Source organism: Nicotiana tomentosiformis, chromosome 8, assembly GCF_000390325.3.
Source record: "Nicotiana tomentosiformis chromosome 8, ASM39032v3, whole genome shotgun sequence".
Classification (NCBI taxonomy): Eukaryota; Viridiplantae; Streptophyta; class Magnoliopsida; order Solanales; family Solanaceae; genus Nicotiana; species Nicotiana tomentosiformis.
Window position 1 is genome coordinate 103293656 of NC_090819.1, and position 13470 is coordinate 103307125.

Sequence of the window (13470 nt, forward strand, 5' to 3'; positions counted from 1 at the left end):
GAGTCCAAATGAGTGAAGCTGCCTCAGCCGAACTATCCAACTCGTATGCCCGCCACCACTGGTAGGCCGCTCCTCTAAGCTGGAATGCCGTGAAAGAAACCCAGTTGGAATCCAAAATACCCATAGTACGGAGTATATGCTGACATTCCTCATGAAAACCCTAAGCATCCTCTGAAGGTGGGAGGGTGGTACTTCTTGTACCTCTCGAGCCTGAGTTGCTCCCCCTCCGAAACTGCTGCCCTAGCCTCGGGCATAACTGGGACAACTGGATGTACTGGTATAACCTATGGAGCATGGTCAACCTGGGCCCGTGGATTTGGAGTACGGGCAGCGGGTCCTCCCCCGGTCTGAGATGTGGTAGGAGCAAGTGGAATCAACCCTGCCTGATCTAGAGTGCCAAACATGCTCAAAAACTGGGCAAGAGTCTCCTGAAGTGCAGGGGTAGTAACAGACATCTCAGGTGCCTGCTCTCCAACTGGAGCTACTGGTGGTTCCTCTGCAGCAGCTCGTGCAGGTACCTTGGCTACACCATGTGGTCTTCCTCGACCTCTGCTTGGGTGTCTGATAATTGGATCCAGTTGTGTGTGTCCTCACCATCTGGGAGAGAATAGAAAGACAAGAATTTATAATTTCGAAGTCAACAATTGCGCACGATAAAGAATCAAAGAAGTGAACATTTTCCTAACAGTTCCATAGCCTCTTGTAGATAAGTACAGACGTCTCCGTACCGATCCGCAAGAATCTACTAAACCTGCTTGTGAATCATAACACCTATGAACCTAGAGCTCTGATACTAACTTTTCACGTCCCCAAATTCCCTCTGCAGGATGTCATGATGGCACCTAGTCTGTAAGACTAGGTAAGCCTATCAATGCGGAATAACTGAATATAAACTGAAATTTAATCCTTAATAACTGAATAAATAAGAACTGTAAATTTAACAATTACAACTCCCAAAATACGGTAGGAATAAGTCACAAGCTTCTAAGAACTTATCCTCAATGTCTCTATATATTAGAGTCTAAAGAAAATAAGAAAGACAACATAATAAGATAGAAGGAGACTCCGGAGTCTGCGGACGCTGGCAGATATCACCACGGGAGCCTTCACATTTAAATTTAAAGAAAATATTTTTCTCGAAATAGCATCTCGCATTTTAGCCACCCTTATCACACCGCATGACTTTTAGTAGTTCCCCTACTAGCCACGCATATCATGCCACCCTTATCTCACCCCATGCGTTTCAACACCCAGAACTTATACCACCGCATGCGTATCAATATCACAATATATCACAATTTGCACCTCAAGTGTACAAATAATTCAACTTGCCAAAATAAATCAACAACAATAATATTTTCCACAATAAGGAGCTCACAACTCAATCACAATGAGTACAAAATCTCACAAAATATTTAGGAATGAATAACTCAGCAAAAATAATATTTCACAAATTTAACACCTTGCCTTAATATCAAAATTTTAAATGTAAAATACTTCATTTTAATAATATTTAAATGAAGAAATCCAACCTTCAAATAATGCACAGAACAAAAGAAACAGAGTTTCAACTAAACAGGTAAAAACACTTAATAGGAACAGGTCAGGCAAATTTAAAATATAAAAATATATTAATGATGATGAATATAACATAATAAAATAATTTAGTTAATATGCAACAATGATCCACACAATTTAAAGATATAATCTTCCGCATTTAGCCCGTGCACACACTCGTCACCTCGTGTACACGACTTTCAACACATCAAAATTTGTATATCAATACCAGTCCTAAGGGGAATTTCCCCCACACAAGGTTAGACAAGTCACTTACCTCGAACCGGATAATTCTTTACTCCGCTATGCCTTTGCTTCGTGAGTTGGCCTCCGAAAGCCTCGTGTCTAGTCACAGTTAATTCAATTCAATCAATACAAATTATTGGAATTTATTCCATATGAAAATATAAATTTTCCAACAAAATCCGAAATTTAACTCAAACATTGACCATGGGGGCCACGTCTTGGAACCCGATAAAAGTTATAAAATATGAACGCCCATTCAACCATGAGTCTAACCATACCAAAATTACTAAATTCCGACCTCAACTCGACCCTCAAATCTTCAATCTAAACTAAGAGGATTTTCACAATTTTTCAACTCAAATCACCAATTAAATGTTAAAAACAACCATAGATTCGGGTAATTTGACCAATATTGAGTTAAGAATACATACCCCAATATTTTCCTTGAAAAATCACCTGAAAATCGCCTCACCTGATCTCTTAAAATCCAAAAATGAGTAAAAATGGCCAACCCCCGAATTATATGTTTTATCCAGGTATTTTAGCATTTGCGGACCAATTGTCGCTTCTGCGGAGTCGCATTTGCGACCACATTTCCGCTTTTGCGAAGCAGCACTGGACAGCTTCCTTCGCACCTGCGGACAATGGTCCGCTTCTGCGCAACCGTAGGTGCGACCTCGCCTCCCGCTTCTGCGGTTCGTTCCATCGCAGAAGCGGCTTCGCTTCTGCGGAGCTCTTTCCGCTTCTGCGACTCCAACTGGGCATCCCTTTGCCCGCTTATGCAAGCCACAGCTCTCTTGTGCAAGTCCTCACCTGCGGTCAGTTCCTCTACAGGTGCGATGACACCAAAAGCTGCAAATTTCAGAATTTGCCTAAGTCCAAAAATTGATCCGATTTCGATCCGGATTGCACTCGGGGTACTCGGGACCCCGTCCGAATATACCAACAACTCCAGTAACATAACAGGACCTACTCGGAGTTTAAAATTACATCAAACAACATCGAAATTATGAATTGCACTTCGAATCGCACTTATGAGTTTTCAAGTTTCAAATTTACAAAACTCGTGCCGAAACGTATTAAATCAAGTCCCATTGACCCCGAATTTTGCACACAAGTCATAAATGACATAACGGACCTATTCAAATTTTCAGAATCGGATTTCGATCCCGATATAAAAAGTCAACTCCTCGGTCAAACTTCCAAACTTAAATTTCTATTTTAGCCATTTCAAGCCAAAATTAACTACGGACCTCCAAATAATTTTTCGGACATGCTTCTAAGTCCAAAATCACCATACGGAGTTATTGGAATCATTAAAATTCTATTCTGAGGTCGTTTTCACATAAGTCAACATCTAGTCAACCTTTTCAACTTAAGCTTTCAACCTTGAGACTAAGTGTCTCAATTCATTCTGAAACCTCTCCGGACCCAAATCGACTACCTCGCCAAGTCACATAACAGTTATAAAGTACAGAATGAGTAGTAAATAGGGGAATGGGGCTACAACTTTTAAAATGACTGGCCGGGTCGTTACAACCTCCCAAAGTACAAGGAATTGTAAAACTGCGTGGATCACCAAGTTTCTGTTGAAGCTTATTTTGAAGTATAGCACTACATTTTTCTGTAAGCTTAACCACTGAAACTTCTTCCAATTTTCTTTTACTTGACAAAATATCTTTAAGAAATTTAGCATATGCCGACATTTTCTTCAAAGCATTTGTAAAAGGTATGTTAATGTAAAGCTGGTTTAAAATTTCTAGAAAGTTTGAGAACTGTTTGTCAAGCTTTTCTCTTTTTAGCATTTGGGGAAAGGGGAGGGATACAGAGTGAGAATTCGTCATCAATTCATTTTCTTGTACCTTTTTTTCCTTTATTTTTTTGTTCTTTTAGAAGTTCGGAGTCTCTTTTATTCTCACCTTCATTTACCTGTTCCATTTCTTGTGGCTTTCCTTGTCCATCTGCATATGGATTATCAAGAGTTTTACCAGACCGCAGAGAGATGGCTTGGAGATGTTCCTTTGAATTTTTCTCAGTGTTACTTGGTAGAGCACCTTTTATTTGTCCAGACATGAGGGTTGCTAATTGACTCATCTGAATTTTCAAATTCTTGATTGCTGAATTTTGACTTTCAACTTTCTCGTCTGTAGCTTTAATGAATTTGTACATAATGTCTTCAAGGCTTTGTTGATGAGCTCTTTGGGGCTGTTGTTGATATTGTTGAAAATCTTGTTGCCCTCTATTTTGATTTTGAAAACCAGGTGGTCCATGTGCCTGCTGCTTTTGATTGAAAAATCTTTGAGGATTTTCAGCACTATTTAGGTTACTCCATTGGAATCCTGGATGTTTTTGTGCCATAGGACTACCGAATGGATAACTGGTTCTATAACCAATAGCATTTACGTGTTCTTCATTTTGTGTTGAAGCTTGGCACTCATGATTGGAATGATTACCTCCACAAACGTCACAGTTCTCATGTTGAGATGATGATTGGGTAATTTACCTGAAAAGCCTCAACATTTTGTGCCAGAGTTGCAATTTGTTGTGCTAATGAATTACAAGCCTCAACTTGATTGACTCCTGCTGCTTTCTTAACAATCATTTTGTCTGAGGGCCATTGAACAATATTTTTTGAATTTCATTAAGCAATTGAATGGCTTCTGTAGTGGTTTTGCTCATTATGGATCCTCCTGATGCTGCGTCAATTACATTTCTAGCAGAGGGTTTAAGACCATGATAAAAATATATAAGATATCAGTATCTTGGATACCATGGTGTGAAAATTTTCTTAACATTGCTTTTAATCATTCCCATGCTTGGTATATAGGTTCGGAATCTGTCTGCATAAAATTATTGATTTCTTGCTTCATTTTAAATGTTTTTGCAGGTGAAAAATATTTATTAAGAAATTTCTGAGTCATTTGATCCCATGTAGTGATTGAACCTCTTTGCAGACTTCGCAACCATATTTTTGCTTCACCTTTTAATGAAAAAGGAAAAAGCTCAACCTGATAGCGTCAGTTGTGACTCCATTATACCTGCGAGTTTCAACTAATTCAAGAAAATTAATTAGATGGGTGTGAGGATATTCACTCGCATCACCAGTAAACTGACATGACTGTTGAATGGTTTGAATCAAGCCTGTGCGAATTTCAAAGTTGTTTGCTGCAATTGGTGATCTTCTCACACTTGATTCTCCTTCAAAATGATCCGGTCTTGCATAATCTCTCAGTATTCTGTCACATCGTGGAGCCACCTCATCGGACTATTCTTCCACTTGATGTGGTGGAAGTTGGTTATTGTTAAGCTCTTCAATCTCCATTTCTTCGCAAGCTATACTTTGAGGAGATGATGTTTGTCCTTTCATCCGCAAACGAAGAGATTTTTCAATTTCTGGGTCGTAACTCGCCAACTCTTTTGTAGAAGAGCGGGTCATAAACTACCTGAAATCCTTAAAGCAAAGATTTTATTTTTGAAAGAAAATCAAACTTAGTTCCTAAGATAGTACTAGTGACAATAAAAGGAAAAGAAATTGTATATATAAAAATCAAAATAGTAGTAATAATTAGTAGAACTAGTGATAAGAAATAATTTTTTTTAATTTATGAAAAGAGCTAGCTGATCTTAAAAATAATAGTATGATATTGTAGAGTAAAATAAAAATTAAAAATATGGAATAAAAATTAAAAATATGAGAGTTTCTCCAAATTTCTTTAGCAACACTAATTCAATTTTGTGAGGAGCTAAATCATTTCCTTTTACCGCACAAGTAGGTGGTAATATGCTCCATGGGTTTGAAGTCCCGTCATACTTTGGCACTTCAGGCATTTTGAACCCCTTCGGGATTAGTTCTGGTGCCGCACTCGGCTTGTACGGCAATTGAGTATACTTCTTCGAGTCCGGGCCTTTTAATATTGGTGGCGCGTCCGGGATTTGGTCCATGCGGGATTTGGTCCATGCGGGCGTTTACTTCACTCAGAAACCGTAAAATTTAATTCTTGAACGGGTCGTTCTCGTTGTTGAGACCGGATCCGCTCCCCCAGCCCCTTCGGAGCCAACTTCACCCCAGGAGTGTTGTTGTCGACAATCTGTATTGTTTGGTTTTCAGCAACCCTGGGAGGAATTGGATCTCGTCTGTTTGCATTATTCGAAACCCCCGATAGCTCCTGCTTCAGCTCCGTCATAACATTATCCTGCCGCGTGAGATGGCCTAGAATGATCGCCTGTTGCTTTTGCAGGACCCTCACTGCATCCACGACATGCTCCTCGTCAGCATCATCGAGAGTTGTCTCCCGAATCTGTCGAGGGTACTGCCTATCATGCACCAGCGTGGCGTCATTCTCTTTATTGTGGGTGTCACTGATTGAATCCTCGAAATGAGGCTGATCCCCTCAAATTTCAGGGTTGTGCGTGTTGTTAACAGTGTTATCTGCCATTTTTTGTGATTTTTTCTAAGATAAAATAATCAAATCACGTTAGTAAAAAAGGCAAGGATCAATTTAATTGAACGACTGTCTAGGCCCCACAGTGGGCGCCAGACTGTTTACCCGTAAAATGGTACAGTTGAATTTATACATGATTTCTAGACAAGTGAACTAATTTGATCCTGAAATAATGCAATAATTGAAGAAATGTACAATACTTAGCCTTAAAATGTAGATGAAACAGCAGAGATGACAGTTCCGGGAACAAAGTTTTCGAGCACAGCAATGATGAGATCAAAAAGCGGGAAAGTAAGATTGTATTAAGCATTGTATAGAATGTAGTGTAAGTTTAGCTAGAAAATTCGTGTCTTTTACAATGATAACTGGGCTCACTATTTATAGCTATGTCTAGGGAAGGATGTCCTAGAATCGTTCCCTCCTTTAATGTCAATTATGAGGGTCATTGATGATGTAACGGTGAATATAAATGCCAAATTCTCTGTAACGGGCCGTCGCTCTTAATGCTGCAGAATATTCCTTATTAAATGCTGCCGGGCGCAGAGCATTTAATACACCTTTATGAACGTTATCCCTTCCGGTGACAAGCGGAATGGCTGCGTTCGGTCTTCGGTCATCCCCGTATTGGGTTACACGTGTATTTCCTTTAGATGACCACATGTCATATCATATTTCACCTTATACAATCACGGCCCAGAAGAATTCCATGAGGAGTCTTTGCCTTCTGAATGGTATGAGAAAGCTTTCTCAAAATTAACAAAATTGAGCCACTTGCTAAAGAATGTGGACTTAGTTGATGGTAAGCTAGTCAATGTTAATGACCGCACGAGAGTTTATGATGAGAGCTTGAAACAAAAGATGACTACTTTTAAATCACTGGCTAGGACCTTTGTTGGGTGTCCGTCAATGCAAGAAAGGATGAAGAAGAATGTGATGGAAGCATTAGCTGATTCATAATACGACCAGCCTGTGTATTTCAATAAAGCTAGCGAGAGGGAATCGATTACCATTGATTCCCTTACAAAAGTGTCAAACTTCTTGATTGTGTCTGCTCAACAAAAGAAGCTTGTCAGGAAATCAGTATGTGCACAGGTCACAAAGTACCAGATATGGATAGGGGTACTCGGGGAGATATTGATTGGAATGAAATCTGAGATAGATTTTCTAAATAGTAGGTGTCCGAGTAAAGAAATTAAAATGGCACAGCAAATAGTTGCAACTCGCCACCAGGAGAGTTTAGTGCACAAGAAGTTGAGTAAAATTTTGGGTCACTCATCACGATGTGTGTTCATACTTCTTCTTTATTATATTTATGGCAACATATGGGATATTGAAGTTGAAGTTTGTTGAGGACTTTATGCAATTGATCGCGGGGACAAGTTTCGTCTATGCATGGGAAAGATCTTAACATCTACTGAGCAGAATATACTGCAGAGTGGGGGTAAAGCAGCTAAGCAGAGTTCTGGGGCTTTTCGAGTTTGTATGGGAAACAGCAGGAATGAAAGGCGACCTAGAAGTACAAGAACATTTGTGATGCATTACTCGTTCTAGAAAGTTTATTTATTCTCGATGCCTGTTTTTATAAACAAAAACGGTGCAGGTGCCCTCTCTTTCGAGTGGGATTCACCTCTTTAACAAAAACTTATGTCATGCGAAATCTAAATTAACAAATTAGAGTTCCACAAAAGTTTCTCATTTATTTAACAAGTACAAAAAAATTACAAATATTGTCATAGAATTGTAAGGGGAACTCAACCAATTCACAAATACACAATATTCATGCCTTGAGTGAAACACTTTTGTTGATGACTTGGGTAAGGGCCGCGCGAACGGAGGCCCCCGCTGCCACAAATTATGACGTAGGCTCGACCACTTGGGCCAACCTTAGGCAGGCACCCCTCCAAAGTGCAATGGAGGTCACCAACCTACGCCATGGGTCTTATTGATCGCCCATTGACCCCGTCCAGGTAAGTATGTTCCCTAGATGCTCCTCCCTATGGTTTTCTATCCCTCCAGCTCTTGGTTTTCCTTTGTGTTAGCCGATATGGGACATCTTGTGCCTAAGCTATCTTCTCTTTGAATAGGATAAGCAGTATTTAGATCCTAGTGATACAAACTCAGTTCTTTTAAGTCCTCTATTGCCAGTATACTAACCAGTTTGGTGTAGCTATGGAGAAGTGAGCTCACATCAATTTTCTATCTTTAAGTAGGGGTTACTAATCTATCTTTCATACCAGATGTCAAAACTTATGGAATTATAGCATTTGGTGCAATCCCCTAACCACATTGCAAGGATCCTATGTTTTCCAAAACACAGTACTAATTTTTTATGGAATTCGCTCTGCTCAAGGCGTATGCCACTGAATGCAGCACGCACATGGTATTCTTTAGTAAAGGGCGAAAGAATAGTTCGCTTTGTGCTTACTGCATGGCTGCGTGAGTTTTACAATAGCCAGTGCCTCCCTTTTTATGTTGTAACAAAGTCTGGTTTTACTCTTTATGATTGATGTGGTACGTGCATCACTCTTTTTCCCCTCAAAATATATTTCAGTCTCCTTTTTTTCTTTTGCTCTTTTCCTTCTTCAGCAGTCTTGCAATTACCTACTGTATGGTTGAAAACTTATGCTATTCGGCATGATTTGTAATCTTATATTTGATTTCTCGTCAGTTTCCCGGTGATTGGAAGAGATATATGCTCACAAGCTGATCGAGGAAATGCTGCACAGAAAGATTTGGACTATATATCTTGAATTTCGGATCCAGGTTGGTTTTTAATTGTATAATGGAGGACCCAATCGGCATAAGCAGAAAACAGAGCAGTCTCGGTCGATTAAATTGCATTGTTTATTTTTACTTTAAGTTGGCCTTAAAATGGCATTGAGTAGTATGAGGAACCTTATACCTCATACAATGGCAATGAAAAAGCTTTCTCAAAATTAACAAAAATGAGCCACTTACTAAAGCATGTGGACTTAGTTGATGGTAAGCTAGTCAATATTAATGACCACGCAAGAGTTTATGATGAGAGCTTGAAACAAAAGATGTCTACTTTTAAATCATTGTCTAGGACCTTTGTTGGGTGTCCGTCAATACAAGAAATGATGAAGAAAAATGTGATGGAATCATTAGCTGATGCACAAAGCGACCAGCCCATGTATTAATGTAAAGCTAGCGAGAGGGAATCGATTACCATTGATTCCCTCACAAAAGTGTCAAACTTCTTGAATGTGTCTGCTCAACAAAAGAAGCTTGTTAGGCAATCGATATGTGCACAGGTCACAAAGTATAACATTTGATTCTTGGTATATGGACGTAAAAGAATCAACTAGTACTAATCATAGAGTGAATGGTTAAAACTCCTCTAAACAATCACCATTTTGCGAGTTTCATACCTAAATTATTTGGTGTTCACGTTACCCCATGGACTATTACTCTCTTTAGATTAAAAACTCCCTGATTGAATATGAGGTAAAAAAATTGAGACAACTCGCTGAGAGGCGCGTGACAGCTTAAAAAAGAGTCCACCTAACCATTTCTAACATGGGTTTTGCGAATACGCAGTAGTTTAGGTATGAAGCTTGCAAAAAAATGATAGTTTAAGGGAATTTTAACCTATTGACGCAAACTTTTATTCCACGTGTACTGCCACTTGAAACTCTTTGGAAGAGTTTTTGGAGCGTGATGTTCACATAGTAGATCATATTCCTCCAGGGGTATTTTAATATGAGTTCATAGTTCAGGGGAGTTATGTGAAATACCCAATAATTTAGGTATGAAACTCTCAAAATGGTAATAATTTTTGGCGTTTTTAACCTATTCACTCTAATAGCATGTTCGTTCGCGCTTCTTGTTGGCCAAAAGTGCTTCTTCTTTATTTTCTTTTTTTTTGGGACAAAAGTGCCTTTTTCTCAAAGTTAAGGTGTTTGGCAAAGCTTTTAGAAGAGAAAAAAAAAGCTTATGATTAGAAGCATAAGTAGTTTTTGAGAAGCAGAAAAAAATAACTTCTCCCTAAAAGACATTTTTGAGAAAGATATGCTTCGAAGTACTTTTTAAAAGCTTGACATAAATACTAATTGCTTCTCAAAGGTGCTTTTCAGATTGATTAGTCAAACACAAACTGCTCTCACCAAAAATACTTTTTTTTGAAAGGCAATTTTGAGAAAATAACTTATCAAAATAAGCTGATTTAGAAGTACGGCCAAATATGCTATAAATCATACTTATATTTTGATTATAATATTAGGTGTGCAAGTTTATTTTTGTTGATTTGTTTCTTAATGGTTTTATAGGAAACAAGTTAACTTGCTCGCGCTATGCGCGATCATATAAATTCATTCCAAATACAATATAAAGAGACCATGGTTAACAAGCCAGCTGGGGGAGATTGAAGTTAAAAATAAAACAAATAATAGGAAAGATATATACATACAAAAATAATTTTAAGATAAAGCATAAAATATAACGAAAGTTATTCCAACATTTCATTATACTAATATCTATGAACGTGCGTTGCACGTTAATAATGGCACGTGACGATTTAAACATTTATTTATACGAAGAACAATAAAATTTAATTAATGAGAGAAATTTTATGTATAATATTACAACATTCATCTAAATACCGAAAAATATTATTACATTAGCATAATACATAAATTTAAAATAAAAGGACATCATCAAAACTTACACAAATGATCAATTTGTCATGTTAGTTAGATAATTATATATTATAGTTTAAAAGTATTTAATGTGATAGTATCTTAACGAACACTTCTTTGTGGACAATATTTTTTTGTGTATGTTTCCTCCTAATGCGTTGGTTGCTCTGCTTTAATCAAAACTCTTGTTGTCGATCTTTATATCCCTCTTGAAAGTGCAACATACAGTTGTTCGTGCAAGAAAACATATTGTAGTAAATATAGTCCAATATTTAGAATGTTTATCCTTATGCTATTTATTATATTTACAAAACATAAACATACTAAAAACTATTTTCACACAAATTTAAAAGGACATTCTTTAGTTTTGGAAGATGAAAGTTGAATTCAGGGATAAGAATATACTTAGAAACATATTAATGAGTATCATAATTTTTGCATGTATGACGTCATTGTCAAAACTTCTATATACCATATGTGTGCTATTACATAAGCTATTCGGCGTATCTAAGTTTTTCAGTAGCATGACAAGCTTATTTTTCTTCAAAATTAACCTATATATACAATGGAAGATCAATTTTAACTTAGTCTACTATATATACGGTGGCACTAACATAAGTAATAAATAAGAAACTTGACAACAAACATATATGGTAGAAGGTCATTTGGTATTAAAGTATTTAAGTATTCTTCTTGCTACTAATTATTAGTATCATTTTCTGCTGAGTCAAAAACTGAAAAATATTTTGTTTTTACTATAAAATTTTGCAATCAACCTTTTATTTAGTTGATCAACATATTCATTTTTGTTAGCTATAATATCTTTTTAATTCTATCATGCGATTTGCACAAATTGTGTTTTAATCTAATGATAGAAATATTTCTCTTATTAAATGCACTACTATTACCATTGGGATTGATAACCAAGTGTTCAGGAAGAACCAAATCATCTTTTATTGGATGATCTTCTTCGTTTCCGATACAAAGTAAGAAGACACTGAATATTGGATCTGTTCTTACTTTATATTTCTTGTCAGTTGAATCTTTTTCGTTGAGGCCAGAAGTATAACTTTCGTAAGCTAGCTTTTACAGTCTCTGCTTTTGTCGATTTTGGAAATACTGGTAGTACTTGACAAAATCATCTCCCAAACGGTTCATTAATATCCAATATTGTCACGACCCCAAATTCTCTCTGTAGGATGTCGTGATGGCACCCAGTCTCTAAGACTAGGTAAGCCTATCAATGCGGAATAATAATAAATATCTGAAATAAATAAACTACAATTTAAATAATTTCAACTCCAAAACCCGGTAGAAATAAGTCACAAGTTTCTAAGAATTTATCCTTAATGTCTCTATATAACAGAGTCTAAAGAAAATAAGGAAGCAACATAAAAATGATAGAAGGGGACTCCGGAGTCTGCAGATGCTGGCAGGTATACCTCAAAGTCTTCGTGCGCAGATAACTCACTGGCGTCTAGGCTGGTAAGATGCACCTGGATCTGCACAAAAAAATGTGCAGAAGTATAGTATGAGTACACCACAGCGGTACCCAGTAAGTGTCGAGCCTAACCTCAGTAGAGTAGTGACGAGGTCAAGTCAGGCCTTACTGGAAAATAATAATTTCATGGTAAAATGTTTAACAATATAATAAAATAAAATGACTATGGAAATGAATCAAATAGTATGTCACATTTAATGACACCAAATAATTGCAATTAATATCTCATGGAAACAACACAAACTTTCCTTTCAACTTCAAGAAAATCACTACAAATAATCAAAGGCAACTATGGCCATAAATCAATATCAACAAGGGTACTCTCGAGGTACCGCCTCGTAGTCCCAAATCATAAATAAATTCACAATATCTCATTTTCTTATATTACCGCGGGAGCCTTCACATTTAATTTTAAAGAAATCATTTTTCTCGAAATAGCATCCCGTGTTTTAGCCATCCTTATCACACCGCATGACTTCTAGTGAAAGGGGACGAAGCCCCCCTATTTTTATAACTTACAGATTTGTCCAGGGTGACCTCGATCATGGAGTCCGATCCTGGACCTCGATCATAGGAGTCCGATCATGGTCCTCGATCATAGACCTCGGTCATGGCCTTCGATCATGGCCTTCAATCATGGCTTCGATCATGGCCCTCGACCTTGGGGATCGATGACAGCCATCGATCATGGCTTCGATATTTATGGCCTTCGATCACTGGCCTTGGTCATAACCCTCGATCCTGGGCCTCGATCCTGGTCCTTCGATCAGTGGCCTTCGAGCTTGCCTTCGATCATGGCCCTCGAGCCTTGCCTTCGATCATGGCTCTCGAGCCTGCCTTAGATCATGGATCTCGAGCCTGCCTTCGATCCTCGGCTCAATTTCTGGCCTTCGATTTTGGGCTCGATTACACATCAGAAGAAAATTTGCAGCAGCTGTTTAAGTCCCATTTTTGATCCTTTAACCATCTGAAACTCACCCGAGGCCCGAGGGACCTCAACCAAATATACTAACAAGTCCTAAAATATCATACGAACTTATTTGAAATCTAAAATCACATAAACTGA

At 37.8% G+C, this 13470-nt stretch overlaps 2 non-coding genes across 2 annotated transcripts; both read right to left on the minus strand.

Moving 5' to 3' along the window:
- Positions 1–8060: 8060 nt before the first annotated feature.
- LOC117275830 (U1 spliceosomal RNA) lies at positions 8061–8220 on the minus strand. The gene has a single exon (XR_004506051.2). It is a non-coding gene; the product is annotated as a U1 spliceosomal RNA (small nuclear RNA).
- Positions 8221–8563: 343 nt separating this feature from the next.
- Positions 8564–8679, minus strand: LOC117275841 (U5 spliceosomal RNA). Its single transcript, XR_004506068.2, has one exon. It is a non-coding gene; the product is annotated as a U5 spliceosomal RNA (small nuclear RNA).
- Between the last annotated feature and the right edge of the window lie 4791 nt (positions 8680–13470).